Here is a 17567-nt window from a genome sequence, read left to right on the forward strand (position 1 = left end):
GCCAGGCCAAAGGTGAGATGCGACGGGAAAAGCCCCTTTGCCTGCACACTTCTCAGGTCTCGCTGCCTCACATTAAAGCATAAATCTGGTTTGGGGAAATGCAGCTTTTTCTAAATTGAGCTTTTCATAGACAAGCCATGAAGTTAAGGGAAATTAAGAGAAAGTCCATCCACGTGCAGGCATCTGCCCAGGCTTCAGAGATCAGGATACTCAGCAGCCAGATGGATCCATCTTCTTGTCCATCACAAGGGCGGCCATCTGCTACCCCTGCCATGCCATGTCCTGGGAAGCCAAGGACCAAAGGGTGAGGAAGAAACTTACCACACATGGAACTTGTGTTTTAAATGTAATATTACAGATGGATCCAGACGATGCATGAGAATTGCAGAATGTACATGGAAAGGAAACGGGGTGAATTTTTTAATAATATCATTTTCGAATGGAAAGCAATGCGTCCTATAGGTTATAATCAAGCCAGTAACTAGAGAGTTCTATTTTTGAAGCCAGGTCACTTATATTTGGATTTGGTTACCTCAGGATTGCTCAGAGACTTTAACAAGTCGGACCACATAGCACATCTATGCCCTGAATATTTGGTAATAGTCAATAAGACTTGTCTTATTATTGACTTTGGAAATGTTTTCCTTTTTTTTTTTTTTAAAGAATAATTAGGGTGGTGACAACTAGCTAATTTTAAATTACTACACTGACTCTGCCTAGTGAATATGAAATGCAGATTTCTTTTTGTATGATGAGATTATGTCCATTTTTGTGGCCAAAGACACCTAGAGGAAAATCCCCATGTTTGTAACCCATACCACAGAGGTGAAGTTGTTTCTGTTAAACCACATCCAAAAAAAAAAAAAAAAAAAAAGTGGTCAGAAGTCTTCTTTAATAGTATCTGCTGATTTTTAATTCAAAACAAAAAACAAAGGAGACTCACAGTGCCTCTTGTCTTATACAGGAGAGCGAACACAGGAGGCCAGATCCCTTTCTGGGCCAGGTACTCAAAGTCTGAGCAAGCCACCCTGCTGTGCTCCTGGGACGGGGAAGCTGCATCTCCTCCCCATCAAGAGAGTCTGGGGTCAGGACTGCTTCCTGGGCATTGGTGCTGTGGTTTTGTGTCTCTCACTGGAGGGCTTCCCTGGGATGCCACAGCAGTGGGGTGTGCTGAGCAGAAATAGGCAACTCCTATGGTTTTTCCCAGTGAATCATTCCCAAGCAAGACAATAAGACGTGATGACTCTGAACTAAATCCAGAGACGGTATAACATGGAATAAAATGGAAACTCTGAGTAGGGTTTCCAAAGTTTCCCTGCCCAAAATGAAGTGATTGTTTTTTTGTTTTTTTTGGCCACACCATGTGGCAGGCAGGATCTTAGTTCCCCGACCAGGGATCGAACCTGCGCCCCCTGCAGTGGAAGCTCGGAGTCCTAACCACTGGACTGCCAGGGAAGTCCCTGAAATGAAATGATTTGATATTAGAATCTGTTTTTACCTTCTGATTACCTATCAACCTGAATCCAAGTTCTTAAAGGTTATTCACCAAACTAGATTCTAATACTTCCACAGGGAATCAATCTAATAACACACATTAGACTTTAATCTTTAATAATCTAAATTGGATCTCTAATAATCTCAATTAGACATTTATACTTCATAGTCATCATTGTAGGAACTTCTAAAATAATACAGCCATATGTGACACAACATTCTTTTTTAAAAAATCTACTTTGTTGGAGTTGATTTACCATGTGTTCATTTCTGCTGTACAGCAAAGTGATCCAGTTATACATACATATACATTCTTTTTCAGATTCTTTTCCATTTTGGTTTATCACAGGATATTGACTAGAGTTCCCTGGCGACACAATATTCTTTCATGTTTTAACCCACTCTAGGAACACACGCTCGTTGAAAAAACTAGCATAATATGCATTTAAAGCCAAAACCTGCCACTTAAGAGTTCAGGGGTCATGACACACAACTGTCTCTGACTGATCATAACATCACATGTTTTGATCTCAAGTCTGGACCCTTCTGTCAACCAGCATCGCATCCCCAGGTGTCACAGGGTAAATCAGATGGGGGCAGTGGTTGCTTGATTGACTCCTGAACCTGGCCCGACGGAACAGCAAGATCCACGGGAGCAAGGAGCTGAGATGCTTGGGGCCCGCTGGGTAGTGGAGCCACAGCTGCTCTCCCCAGCCCCCCATGGATGCCCCGTTCTCCTTGCTTCTCTTTTTTCCCCTTCCCGCTGCTGCATCTGCACCTGCCCACAACACGTGCACCTCAGGACGAACGTGCAACGACTTCTTACACTTGTCTTCAAGGTTGCCAAAAATAAGCAGGTGACCCTAGAAGAACAGCCAAAGCACTACGGTCCCTTGATGCTGAAAGAGTCTGTGAAAGGAGATTTGAAGTAAGAAGTCCTCGTTCTCCTGAGGGAAATACTACGTGGAGGCATATAATTGAAGGATATGCCAAACTACCATATAAACAAGGGCAAATCAATATATTGTAGCCAAATGCAAAACTATCAAACTGGCACAGAAGGAAGGAGATCAGAATGAAAGGATGTAGACAGGAATGGCCACTTTCTCTGTCCAAACAAATGACCGGGTCACGCAAACCCCCTGCAGACAGCCATGATCACAGTGCTTCTCATTTAAAGAGCGTCAGCTCAGACCCAGAGCCACTGCTGTGTACTGTCGTACACGTACAACTGTAATATCTATTTAAATACCTAATCTTTCTGCACACTATGGCCGCTATCATCCGCCTGAGAAACAGGACCATCTTACTCACGTAACAGGACCGACGCAAATCCTGCCAATGTGCAATCTGGGGGGAAAGAGACCTACAGGTGATACTCTTCTCCCTCTGAAGCAAACTGCTAAGCAAAAGAAGACTCAATGTCTGAGTGAACAGACTTTACTTTTCCATGGAGAACTGATTTTTCCTTTCGTTTCAAAACTACATCATTAGAGTACATGATTATTTTAAGTAAATGGCTAAGTTCAGTTGAAAATATACACACATACACAGTAGGTGGTGTGTTCTTCTGCTCATTTCGCTGGCGATACAGACACAGATTTGGTCAAACATGGGGCCTTCATCTGCGGCTGCTTTGGGCTACTGGATGGTGGACTTGGGGTAATTTTTAGCTTTCTGTATTTTTCATAATTTTCCGCAATAAATGTCAAATGCTTTTGCGATCGGATTGGAACATTACGTTTCAATGTACAGTTTCAAGGAACAAACTCATGTTCTTGAGCAATCTTTCCTCACTCTGATTTAAAACAGAATATTCAAGGCCTGTAGACTTTTCAGACTGTTTTGTAATGTATTTTCTGAGAATGCAACGAAATAAAATTATTCTTCTCTGAATTGTGGTCTATTTAACAAATCAATTCCTGAGTCTACAAAAGCTGTAGTAACACACAACCAGTTTATTCAAATAGATGAAAAATATGGGGTACAGTTTATGCTTAATCATTCAGCTGCATAGATCTGGGAGTTGGCTAACATTTCAGGGACCCTGAATCCCAGCTTTAGGAACAAGTTTATTACCCTAGCAGTTGGCACACCCCAAATCATACCACAGAATAAGTTTATTCTCAAACCAGAGTTCCGTATTGAGTACACGTCGAGTTTACCACATTTTGGAAAACATGCACTTTTCCCAGAAAATGCTTTTAGTTTTAATTAAATGTCAAAGGCTGCGGAGGAAGAGCAGTCAGTTTGTAAACCGGTTCGTCTGAAACTGTGAATGAGGACAAGCCACTGCTGCTTTGCTGTCACTGAGGCTCATCTTCCCAGGTCCTTCCTGACAAAAGATGCTCGCTGCTAGGGATGAGCCCAAAGCCTTGACCCCATAACCTCCCCATGCACTTGAGGCCTTCCAGCTCTATGTGGAGCTAACACAGCATTAACACAGAAGCCCGACATTCCTTTCAGAAATGCTCTGTACACTTGGGAACATAAATCCCCCAGAAAAAAAAAAAAGGACTTAAATTCACGAGTATGTGAATTTGATGGCATATTTCATCAACAGGCAGGATATCTGGGCTTGCCTTACTTCCGTTTTATGTTAGATTGCTGCTATGGCTTAATAAGATCAACTCCAAATGCCCCAAACAGAGGAGTTTGTCATAAATGAATAAAACTGGGGCCCAAGAAAGACTCAGGTAATGTCGACCATAAGAAATACCGGGGGAAACAATTTTTCTGTTTTTGTGGATAGCACTTTACTGCCCCCTTTTGCACTTTCATATCAGAACAAGTTTCTGCCCAAACTTATTCTGAAACCAGAGAGATAGTGGGGTGTCGCTATAGGGTGTCAGGCTGATACAGAATTAGGTTACCAGACACCACGCTTGGAGGAACAAGTAATTACCTTAAAACTTCAAGTAAATGCACCACTATCTTCTCAGTGGCTTTAAAGCTCCAAGAAATAAGGTAGTAATTGGAGGCTTTAATTGGCATTTTCTGCTGGATGGGTGTTGGGACAATTGTCTGTTTTCACAGGTGCCCCTTCTTTCACACTTTTCTAAAAACAAATATCATCTGCAACATGAAACTGATGTATTCAAGGAAAAGAAGAGGTGCCTAAAAGCAGGCTCTACAATTTAGACCATTACTGGGTTCCAAATCTGAGAGTGGGGGGCAGGGTGCATTTCAGACTTCACACCAAGGACAAGCAGCATCTTTTCAAGGCAAGGAAAGATGAGAAGCACTGAAATTCACAGGTGTGGTGAGCCTCTAGGTCCCTGGGCCGGTTTTGCAACTCTTCCTGGGGAGGTGGCCTCTTCATCTATGTAGACACTTGAAAGAACCGTAAAGTGCAGAATGAAGCAAAGTTTTATTTATAAAATTCTGATCTGCAGGGACAGTGCTCAGGGGCCCCACTCTTGGCCCAACAACCTCCACCTGCACTGGGCAGTCTGTGTGCGCTGTGCTGTATCCTTCTATTTCAACTTAATCCATTTCCCTCTGTCATTCTACAATTACCATACAAGTCAAAATAATATCAAATTTCACAGCCTACGATGCTGCACAATGGAATGGAAGCTGACTCCTTGTGATGTTAATCTTGTTTGTTATTTGCGATATAATGCTCAAAACACTGGGGGCTAAAGTAAATTTCATTTTCCAATGCTCAAAGATAAATGAGATGCTCACCGTTTAAATTTTCGTTCAGAAAAATAACACAAGTATGTATTTAATTTTTTATCCGTACCATAATTTCCACTGTAACAAAACCCTCCAATTCACAGAAGGTTTGCCTGTAACGAGCTGACGCTGGAATAGATATCTTCATTGCTAAGTCAGACTTTAAGCATGTGATGGGCAGAGATCATGGTTTTCTTTGCCCAGGTTCACAGAGACTAGTTAATCTCTGGCACGGAATTAAAAACAAAAATCAAGCGCCTAACTCAAAACAAAAAAAACACAAAAAAATCAAGGTCTTTATTTATGAAAGTGATCCAAACATCTCCTCCCTCAAAACTTTGCAAAAAAAAAAAAATCATGCCATGAATGTCGTAGCTAGCTGAGGCAAAAGTCGGCGGTGGGCGGTGGGGGGGGCAGGGGGAGGCGGCGGTGCTGGAAAAGGAGGTCTGGGATGCCGAGATATGCAGTGGGAAAGCGGCTGGGGAGTGAATCCCGGAGGCCAACCTTTGTCATGCTGGCCTGACCACGCACCCCCATCATCCAAATGGGGATTTCATAACCCTCGGAGGCAAGAGACGGTGCAAGCTTCTTTCCCAAGTGTAATTTGTTTGCACCTGTACTGTCTTATTCCAAACCATGCTCTTAGCAAGCGTCTACAAAGGAAGCTGGAACTCTCATTATTCATAGGTGAGGCCCCAGAAAGAAAACTGGCTTTCCTATAGAAAGAGCTGGTTCTCTGCTCTTTTAGACCTAAGTGTGGACCTCCCTGTGCTTGTCTACCTGAGTGGGAGCGCTGCAGGGAAGCAACGCACGTGGACATCATACAGAAAGAAGCGGACTGGCATTTTAAGAACCTGAAGGGATGGACTTCAGATCTTAGCGTGGTATTACAATCGAGCGCTCAGGAGCATCTTTTCCATAAACCCTGCTCATCCCTTTCATTTCCATCAACACTTTTTTTTTTTTTTCCTCTTAACTTCAAAGAATCTTGCCTATTTAGAGAGACCATTCACCCATGTTTTATGGGTGAATGACACCTCTCCTTTTGGTGGGGAAAACAGCCCTGAAAGAAAGTACACACCAAGGGGATGTGATGCCCGCTCTCCAGGCTGGAGTGTGACCCCAGGACTGAGCCTGTCGTGTTCCCCGCTGGACCCCGGGAACCCCACACCCCCGAGAACGGGTGTTTGTGTAATCATAGAAGGAGCACGTTCATAAGTAAGGTTTAAAAAAGAGACAAGACTCTAGTTCTCTCTTGGTATAAGCAGAGATCCCCCTTGCCAGGCAAGCATAATCTACCGACACAATTTATACGGCTGTGCACTAGCCCTTCACAGCGACCTACACGGTTGCCTCCTGGACACTTCCTTCTTCATGGCTCCAGAGAGGGTCAGGGACGGGTCTGCTGTGGGCGGGTGACAGCAGCCGTTCCCCTGGGCCTCTCAAGTCAGGTCTGCGCTGTGAACGTCAAAAAGGAGGAAACCCCGGACTGGGAGACTGACTCCTACACAGATCGTCCCCAAACTGCATAAAGCAGAAAAAAAAAAAGAAAATTGTGAATGGGGGCTTCCCTGGTGGCGCAGTGGTTGAGAGTCCACCTGCCGATGCAGGGGACACGGGTTCGTGCCCCGGTCCGGGAAGATCCCACATGCCGTGGAGCGGCTGGGTCCGTGAGCCATGGCCGCTGGGCCTGCGCGTCCGGAGACTGTGCTCCGCAACTAGAGAGGCCACAACAGAGAGAGGCCCGCGTACTGGGTGGGTGGGGGGGGGGGGGCGGAATGTGAATGGCACGCCACTGTAACTTTGGGGACAATACATTTCCTGCTCAGTCGCCACAAGCAGCCTGGAATGAGCTTGACCAAAAAACATACACAACGTTAAACACCCTGAGTTATTCAGGCTGCTACTGAACTCAGGGACGGGAACTGGACCGTGAAGAGGTGAGAGGATGCCTGAGGCCCTGAGCTCTGAAAGGAAGGAGGACCTGGTGGTGTGAGACCCCCGAGGGCTGCAGGTGAGCAGACCCGAAGCCCTGGGGAGCCACAGGCTGCTCAGGAATCAAGAGCACCCCAGGCCCACCGATCCTCTGGCCCTGCTTCCTGAAACTAGCTGCTCCAAACGCGCAGAACATCAAAAGCCAGATGGGCTACACTGAGTGAATCCACAGGCAGGGAGCCAGAAGCCCAGTTTGCTGTAGAAATAGGCCTGGACTTGATTTGAGTCTTCTCAGCTCTGACAAGCTGGAAGCTGGCACAGATCCCCAAATCCAAAATAAAATGGCATTTAATTGTGACTGGACTCTAAAAAAGATGTCATGCTATCTCCTTAGCTTGACACGCGCGTGGCATCGAACCTCATGGAACTCTCCTCTGAAACCTGACCTTGTCTTCTCCCAGCAAAGAAACAATCGGATGTTTCCATTTTATAAAGGAAAATGTTAAGAGTCAAAGGAATAGCATGCAATAAATGCATTAATATGATAGACTTTCATAACTATCTAGTTTCCACCGGGTAGAACCTCGTTATCAAAGATTCAAAGGATCCATTTAGAATCGCATGTCCATCATAGGAAAGATTATAAATCAAGGTGGACAAGGGAAGAATTATACGCCAAACCTTCTTTTAATCCACCTCATATGGACTGCTTTGAGCAGACACATGCTTCATTTAATTATGTGATTTCTAATCACTCTATGGAACAGCCTAAGAAAGAGAACTGGAGAATTACGAGGAAAGATCCCGGAAACAGCATACTCAGGTTCAAATGCAGACGGTACCCACTTATTAGCTATATGACTTTGGGCAAGATAATGAACCAGTCTCTGCCTTGGTTTCCCCATTGGGGATCATGAAAGTATCTCCCTCAGATGGTTATTATGAAGGTTTAATGAGTCAGTATTTGTGGAGCAGCTGGAACAGCCACTGGTCCCTAGTACGTGCTCTATACCACCATTGTTAAATGAAACAAACTGTGTCCACCGGGTGAGGAGGTTTCTTAATAAGAAACAGCATGTAACATTAATGCAAAAAGGCTACACTGCTCATGCCTATGGGTTGCCTTTGTGTATTCACTGAACAACCCAATCCCTTACTGTACCCTGCACATAAAGGGGATTCAGCCCAGGCCCTCCCCCATCCTCGGTGGAGAAGCTGAATGAATTCAGGGTTACAAATGTTACAACAAAGCATCAGGGTAGGAAGCAGAGGAGAGAGCATCTAACTTGGCAGCTGAAGGGAAATAAAAAGGTGCCTCTTGTAGCAGAGAGGCCTGCAAGAATGAGTGGAAGTCTGGCAGCTGAGCAAGGTACCATATAACATCAGGGGCTTGAAAAGGTGCAGGCGCCGTGGCATAATCTTTACTAGCATTTTATTTATTCTGCATTTGTATGTAGAAGGCAAACTGAGCCAGAGACAGGCACACAGTAGATGCTCAATTAACTTTCAACAGCAAGAGCTGACGTTTATTGGTTCGTTGTACTAAGTCCAGAGCTAAGGTCTTTAAATCCTGACCACAGTTTTATTGCTTTTCTTCAGTCCTGTTAGATTACTGTCCCCATTTTAGAGACGGAACAAGTGAGAGACACGGAGGATTCTGCTCCCAAAGTTACACAGCTAAAAAATGACAAACCTGGGAGTAGACTCATACAGCCAGATTCCACGGCAGTCCTCTTCACTAAACTAAAATAGCACTGGCCCGGCTCGCTTTGCTCAACTGAACTGCCTGACCTTTCCCATTATCAGCACAGGCCTTCTGAAAATCAAAAGGCACTGCTAATTCTCATGAGGATAAGGCGGCTGAAATCGCTGGGGTAGCTCTCCCACAAGAGAGCTGTTCATTTGTTCATTTGCGGGAATCTGTCTTTGAGCTCTGCTCAGACGTAGGAAACAATGTAGATTACAGAAGTACAATGTAGATACTCGCCTCTCTTACCTGAAATGTGTTTCTTTGACTTGCTCACTGTGGTTTTTGTTTCGGAGCTCTCCCTGGACCGCTGTCTCTCCTGCCTCAGTTTCCCCTCCCCCGGAAGGAACACCACCCCCTTCCTTCCTCTGTTCTCACGGCCACACTTGCCATGCACCACGGCACAGAACGTGTTTCTTGCACCAGGGAGTCCCCCTACTCCCTTAGGATTGAAGTCTCTTGAGGGTAGAGACTGCTCTTCACTGTATTCTCAGAGCTTAGTGTAACAGACCTCACAGTTCGTAAATGCTTGTCCAACAAATCAACGAATTATCTACCATCTACAATCAACCAAGCAAGAACGGAGGCCGAGAGTAGGGAGGCAAGGGCCACGGATTTCTTCAGGGATCCACAGCAGCCTCTAAGAGGATGATCATCTAATCTTGTGCTGTTACCCAAAAAAAGCTGTTACCCCAAAGAATTCCATCCAGGGCAACAGTTCTCAAGGTGTGGTCTCAGAGCAGCATCAGCGAGAGCCTGTTAGAAATGCGAATTTCAAGTCCCACCCAGACCTCAGGAATCTGGATCTCTGGGGGCGGGCGGCAAGCCTGTTTTAACAAGTGATTCTGATGCCCTAAAGTTCTAGAGCCGCGGGGCTGGAGGTAGATCTCCAGTAGCAGGTCATTTGTTAATGGGAGCGGCCAGAAACAGACATCTGGGCTGTGTCTGCTCTTCCGACTAATACTCATTGGATGTCAATGCTCGCCGGCAAGAGACTGAGGACATGAAAGCATTCTGGTGCCTGCCTCTTAGGGATAGGCGGGGTGGTGAAGGGGATTAAGACTTGCATATGAATCATGACAGTGCCATGTACTATGTTCCTCCAGTGCCCTCGGTATTTAACTAAAGTGCTCTGGGATTACAGAGAAAAGATTTAAAGAAGTTATGTTTGGTCTACACCATAAGGAGAGAGCAGTCATTTCAGGGAAATCGTGAACTTTAAGGACAGTCCATTCTCATGAAGATCCATTTTCCCATAGACAAAGGGGGATGCAGGGCTTAGGAGAGTCTGTTTTTATCTAAAATGTACCCCAAATATAGTTCTGGTAAGCTAAGGGAAAACTGGCATTTTCTAACTTCTTCTGCAGGTAGATGCATTCTGAGCGGGACTTGAACGTAACTGGCTCAGCCCCACTCACTCATAAGACAGTTCTCATTCAGGACAAATGTTTCAGACCACAGTGAGCCACCTTAACAGGGGGAAAAAGCAAGGACCGAGTTCAGAAGCATTTCAGCAGGTGGTGGTGTCACGCTGGACCTCGGGTTCCTCAGCTGGAACACGAGAGGCTGCAGAGAGGCTGGAAGGTGGCATTTCAGACACTGGCTCCGCAGGTCAGAGCTTCTGATGCGCACAGGGATATGTGGGTAGCACTCATAACTACTCTGGCGGGATACGGGAGTCATCAGTATGTGAAAAGCACAGAGTAACGCCTCAGAGGCAAGAGAGGCTTAACTAGCAAGTACTGGTAGAAGGATCCAAGGACTGTAATTAAAACTGGATGCAACCAAACGTGAATTGAGAAAATGAACTGGATTGTTTAAGAGTTTCATATAGAAAACATGAAGCAAATGAAGTTTTCAAAGCACAGATCACGCGTAGCCTTCTGAATGCTTGCCCACCACTGAGTAGTTAGAACGTTTACCTACTCATGCTCTCGAGAATGGAAACAGCAAACTATTAACACTTCACTACTGCCAATTTTTTCTTCATATTTTGTTTGGAGGATTACTAAGAGCAGAAACAACTTGTTTCCCTTCAATGGAGCTTTCTCCTACTATGGTTTTTCATTTGAAAACAGCATGTCTGTGTCCAAAGCCACAAAATGCTTTGGACTAGAATTACATATTTGATATCTATACATCAAAAGGGAAATAAAGAGCCTCTGCTGATTCTCTGCAGGAGCCACAGAAATTGGTGCACCTGGCGTTCAGTGTGCATGGAAAACATTTCATAATTTATCACCTACTCTTTTCACTGGGTCGCCGGATCCAACCATCCTTATCCCTAATGCTCCTGCAATAGGCTCTTGCAGGTAGAACGCAAAGCTACGTGTTGGACGCTGGTTTGTAAATAAGTGGCAGGACTTTCCTATATCATTTCTTTAATCATTTTAACCCTGTTCCTCATAGAAAGCTGGAGGCCAGGGCAATTCAGCCCCTCCTTTTGTCCTTTGCCTACCATAAATATGCACCAGTCTGCATCTGAAAGGCGGAAGGAGGCCGCAAGCTTGCTGGACATTTATCATGCTCTGTTCCCTGCTAACAAGCAAATACTTTGGCTGAATGGACCATTAGCAATCATTGTCAGATGTAGAATGCAAGGTGCTGGGATGTGACCAGCTTGTAAATTAGGGAGTGTCCGTTCTCTTTGATGAATCTGGACAAATGTACTGGATCTTTTGATATGTTTTCTGAATTAAATTAGAAAGGAAGGTAAAGTAGCTGGCACTGGGTAGGGCAGGTCTCTGTGCAATGTTTTAAATGTTTTTAAGTGGTGAAAGCGACACAGTGATGACCAGAAAAATAGGCAACAAATGCAATAAATCCATAGCTCCAAACAGCTGAGTCAGCTCTCTGAGAATTAGCAACAAAATCCACGAAATGGGTCTGAAATAGAATATTTAGGATGTAGTGAAGATCTTCAGACACAGAACGTGTTCCTCTAGAAAGTTCCCATGTTCAGAGACCAGCCCTGAATCCCCTCCATCCACGCCAGCAAGACAGACACTTGGGGTGTTTGTAAGCTTTCAGTATTGTCAGCGTCTTAAGAGTTCAGACTTTCCTAAAGAAATGCTGGGACTTTTCTAAGGCCCCGAATAGGGGGCAATAAAGCACAAATCTCCTTTCCGGCTTGACGCAACTGCGATGCCACTCTGCCCCCCAATCACAGCTTCAATGACTGATTTTGGGTAACGACTAAAATGGAAAGTGTGGACGGCCAAAACAAAAGCCCAGCTTATTTACAAGGTTGTTCAGGACAGGGGGCAATAAGATTCAACAGCCTGGCGAGCTTCTGCTGTTTTTAACTTTCAAGCTGGCAGCACTCACACTTTTATAATCCTATCGTTTACACGAAGGGGGCCTGTCCCATTCAGCTCAACTCACAGGAGTGAAACACCATCTCCATTGGGCCCGTTGGTTTGGGCATATTGGATTACTACCAATTTGAATGAAAACTCAATTCCCCCTGTTATTTTTTTATTATATGTTTTTTTCCAGGGTGGGAGAGACAAAACTCAGAGGAGAGCTCTCCGGAAGAGGGAGGGGGACAATGTATAATGTTTACCCCGGCTTCTCCGGGGCTGAAAGATGGCTGAAATCAAAAGGTCTGTGTTTTCTTTTCGGATCCCTCTGGGCCTACCTAGCCCCTCTGGGCTCTGTTCCTTCCCAGCAGGTCCCTGCCTGGAGCCTAAAGAGATGAAGGCGAGCACCGCCAACTGCAGCTAATCCTACAGAACGGCCGCCACTGTTAGGCCAGGAGCTAAAAAGGAAAACCTTGCAGGCCTGAACTAACTGCAGTGATCTGAAGTTTTAATCAGCCCCCAATCTCAATCTCTGGAAAAGGGAGTCAATGGAATCTACCTTTGCCATATTATCCGCCACCAATGAGCAAGAACTGAGCATCTTTTCTTCCCGGCTTCAACCATCCCAGGCCACAAGTGGGGCTTTCATACTTTCTAATCCGAGTTTCCAAGTCTGTGTGGCTCACACATAATAGCCAACAGCCTGGAGCAAGGGCCTTCCTTTCTACACCCTTTTCAGAGACATGTCATTGCCGACATCCAGCTAATCTATATGTTGCCATGGCTTCACCCTTTATCTGCCTTTACATCTTATGAACTGCATGGATTTACCACATTATTTTTATCTGAAAGACAGAAAATGGTGGTTTTATTGCCATACAATCAGATTACCGCTGCTAGTTTCTCTATGCCTTTTTACCATACTTCAATCAAAAGGGATCAGTTTCTTTATACTCTGCCCTTGATTTACATTACATCTGTAAAGACCCAGTCTGGGTTGTAATCCCCTTATTAACTATGACCAGGGTTGATTTGCCTAAAAATAAAAGCAAATTGTGTCAGACCCTTTCACTTTGTTTTTGATTCGGAACTACAAAATGGATTACTAAAGAAATCTTCAGAGTTCACACGGCTCGTATAGTACTGAATTTAAAATGAGAATTAAACAAGTCAAACAGGAGAGCCATGTCCACGGTTTACATTTTCCATCATGGGAGAAGGGCTGAACTGCTTATGTCTTTGTGTTCTTTGGCTTTAGAGAGACAATGAAGCCACAGGAGTTTTTCCAAGCTGTTCGGAACCCTGTCCCATACCCTACCCTTCCCTCTTTGCTTTTCTTCTACCCTTCTCCCAGCCTCATTCTAATTCCTCCCCCCCACCAAAAAAAATTAAAAATAAATAAATAAATAAAAACTGGGATGGGGGGCAGCTCTTCCCTGAAAGAACTAATTCCCGACTAGAAGCTTCTAGTTCTATGGGTTCTGCATATTTTAACCAAAATATTTTAAACAGTTGAACACTCCTATTTAAGGCTCTACTCCACCACACAAAGGGCGAGCTCATAAGCAAATCTATGTAGATATATGATAAATGACCTGAAAAACAGGCTCTTTAGGTCAGCAGCCAGCGAAGGCGGAGATTGGGTGGGCCCGAGTATCATTTCAACGATTATTTTCCTTACAAGAGCCCTCCTTCTTTTTGTCTAATTTGCAGTGGGAGAATTTAAGAATAAAGTTTTCATGAAATGCTCAAGTAATGTCCTTCTTAGATTTTTTTTTTTCTTTTCTGAAGAGGGTCTCCAGTCTGTATTTCCTTCCCCCGCCACTCCTATTCCTGTGACGCGTCACTGCAGTCATGCTGGGATCTCAAATCATTTCCCATTAGGTGACCTCGCTGGGAACCGTTGCCAGATGGTGGGTGTCACCCTCAACCTCCCCGGCGCTACCTGAAGCATTTCAGTGCAAGGCCAGGTAGCGATGCCCCTCTGCGGGTAATTATCTCGCTGACCCACCAACCAGAGGATTCCTCTCTGTAAATTTCCAGATAAGAGGGTTTACCGATAATTATTCTAAACATACCATTTACTCTCCAGCTGACTCTGTATGGAGAAACCATGCCCATCGGCAGTTCTCAGCTGGTCTGGGGCTTGAGAGCTAATTTACCTGTCTCCCTGCTTCAGCCTGGGAGTCAGGGACACTTCGGAATGCTGGAGTCATTTGCATTTCTTTGCATCCTGGGACAAGTGTCAAGAGCTGCGCTTTGTGAAAGATTTAGAAGCAAGTGCTAAACAGAATCATCTTAACCTCCAGCTCCCGTTTCTGAGGCTCGAAGCTGTAATTGCTGAGGTTACAAAGTACAGTCCCTGGACACACGATTCCCAAATAAATTCTGTCCTCATCTGAAAAGACGGCTCCCAAACATGTTGTGCGACCTCCCGGCAGCCCCGTCTTTGTGCTCTCCCTTCTCAGTCATCCCGTGGAACAGCGACAGTCCATTGCCTACAGTTTATCATCCTGACAAAATGTGAGGAATGTAGATGTGAAAGCACTAACAATTCCACCCCTTGGTGCTTTGGGCTTTTTTTCCTCTCTATATTAAAATCGACAAGATTAACCCAAACGCAAACCGGGGAGCACAGTTCAAGGAGCTATTCAATCCGTGCTGAATGTGCATTTGTTTACCTACAAAAATAAGAATTTCAGACACAATGGAAGGCAGGCTGGCTTATATATGGTACTGAATGGACTGTTTAAACAGCACTATCCATTGTAGTTTATTTTATCAATCTCTGACAGATCCGTATTTATTCAGAGCCTGACTGTGGTGGACCCATGTATTATAGGTTATCTGGATATTATCCAGCCATTCTTTTGTATCAAGGCAATCAATACCAGGAATTCACCATTATGTAGGGGAAAATAACCTGGGAAAAGCAAAACGCTTGGTTAACTAGTATATGGTGCCTAGGGAATCGCACCCCTAGACGTAAGATATGAATGCTCTGCTGAAATTTTCAACAAAGTCAGTGTAACTCACTCTAGAATACCATACCGATACTTTTTTAAAAAAGAGCCAACCCTTTTACTTTGGCAAAAACATCGTGCTGGAAGAAAATTGTTCTACTGAAATGCTAAGCCAGGCTTTGCTTTTCTCTCCAGAGTTAAAAAAAAAAGAACCAAAAAACAGAAAAAAACCAACAAACTACACAACCTGAATGGCTACAACTGACACAACTCTTCCGGAACCTATGGGTGCAGTGATTACCGTTTCAGTATTTGGAACTTCTTCCCACTACTGCAAAAACTCTCGGGGGTGGGAGAGGCAGACAGTGTGATTAAAGTAGTTATGGAGACGGTGAATTTACAAAGGATTTTCTGGACCCTGTATCCAAACAGCTGCTGCACGCTCCCTCTGTCCACCACCTGCTAAAAAAGCTGACCTCGGAATGAAACAAATCTAATTACTGATGGCTGCTTCATTACAAATGAATTGTTCCACAGTCCCGAGGAACTGATGTGCAACTTCAATGCCTTTGATTACCTTCCTGCCACATCCCATTTACTGACGGAAACTTTTCCCTGGAAATAAACATGAAACTTCCCCAACAAACAGGCAACTCCTTGGCACCGGGTTTTTCTGGGTTTTTCTAATTCATTCTCAAACTGAGAAAAGGCTCTTTCATATCATTCCTCCAGGAAGAAATCTTTCTGATCTTTCAAGCTAGGATCCAGCTGCATAACTTTGTTAAGCAGACCTTTTCCAGGGGACAAATGACCCCTTCCTCTAGGCCAGCCATTACGTGCGAATTTTACAAGAAATTCTACTCTTGAGGGCAGGAGCAGTCACGTCAACAGCAACATCGTCTGTACGGGGAGGGAGGCTTCTCCAAAAGCAGGCCTCCAGGAGGGTCTAAATCAGTGGCCACAGCTCAGAAAAACAGCCCGACCCTCACAGGAGGCTAGTGAGTAAATATCAGTGAGGAAATATAAGTCACTCCCTTCCCCCAGCGCACGAGGGAAAGAAGACATTCGTGTCGAAACCTTAGGCTGAAATAATGACTGCTCTACCTTTTTTTTTCCCCCAAGTAGGTATTTGTGATCCTACAAACCAGATAACGTCTACTGAGCTGAAGGGATTAATGGGAATTTCTTTAAACAAGATAGAAATGTAAAAATTAAATCCTGTTGGGGGGCGGGGAGGGAAACGCCAAACCAAAAACCGGCTCCCGAAGACGGTCGGCGAGCGAAAGCGCCAAGCGGGGCAGAGCAGGAGGCCTGGGGGGCAGAGGCGCGGCCGGCGCGGCGAGCATCGCGCAGGAAAGAGTGACCCCTGGAGGCAGAAAGCGAAGCCGGCGGCTCCGCCGGCCCCCGGCCCGACTCCCGGGCCGCAGGTCCCAGCCCCGCGCTTTCCCGCACCACCCGGCGTCTCACGCTGCGGTGGTGGACGAGAGCCGTCACTGCCGCGGCTTTCTCAGCAATTACGATGATCTTACACCCAGGGAAAAAAAAGAAGTCCATCCAAGATCAGGCTCCAGGGAAGGAGGCTGCATTAAGTAACTTCTACACAGGAGCAGTGTTGGTAAGTGCCAACCAGCATCCTGCAAGAATCTCTGTTTCATCCCATTTACAGCGGTGACGTCTTTCGCCCTTTAATAGGGAATTCTTGGTTAACATGTTGGTGAATCTGAAACTGACCACTCTTAAGAGTGGATGTAATTATTTAATTACGATGTGATCTTTAAATCGATCCCCCATCCCTTTATTTCTAAATCCATGGCCGATTTACTCAACTTCAAATAGGTCATTGACTTTGCTTCTGACAAAGTAGGAACAGCCAGTGTTTTCATACTTTCCCCAAGCTTCCCAAGGTTAAAATTCCATGATTCTGTAAAATATTTTTGGCTAGGATTCGAAATGTATCCCCAGAATGAGGTAATATACAACCCTGAACGCACAGACGACTACGAGTCACGGCCATATATATTTATGGATGGATCGCCTCTTCTAAATTCTAAATGTACTCTGGTTGCTCGGACTGAAAACCTCCGCAAGGCCTGGCTTTCTCCCGGCTGCACTGTTTGATAAAAGCAAGTCGGATCCAAGGATCCCATTCCCGCCCAGGCTCCCCAAGCGCGAAGGCTTCAGGAACTGCGTCGACTGGGCAGGGCCTTAATTAAGCTTTTGCAGACAGCGTCCCTAAAAAAAATCAAGTTAGCTGTCGGGACCACAGCATTCGGGGCCATCGGTTCAGAAGCAAAGGGAGAGGCCGACGTGCAGAGGGTTCCCCGGGAGCAGCCTAAGGCCCGTCTCCCGCGCGAGGAGAAAAGGGCCCGCTGCCCGAGTTGTCCCGAGCAGGCGAGCTCCCCGCGCAACCCCGGGCAGGCGGCGCAGCGCCCAGGCGCGCGAGCT

General features: G+C 45.4%; 1 protein-coding gene across 3 annotated transcripts in view; it reads right to left on the reverse strand.

Annotated features, from left to right (window-relative positions):
* EFNB2 (ephrin B2) overlaps positions 1–17567 on the reverse strand; it is a 43330-nt gene that overhangs the window by 25061 nt on the left and 702 nt on the right. The gene's annotated exons all lie outside the window — the stretch shown is intronic.

The sequence above is a fragment of the Phocoena phocoena genome, chromosome 18 (genome assembly GCF_963924675.1).
Source record: "Phocoena phocoena chromosome 18, mPhoPho1.1, whole genome shotgun sequence".
In the NCBI taxonomy this organism is placed as follows: domain Eukaryota; kingdom Metazoa; phylum Chordata; class Mammalia; order Artiodactyla; family Phocoenidae; genus Phocoena; species Phocoena phocoena.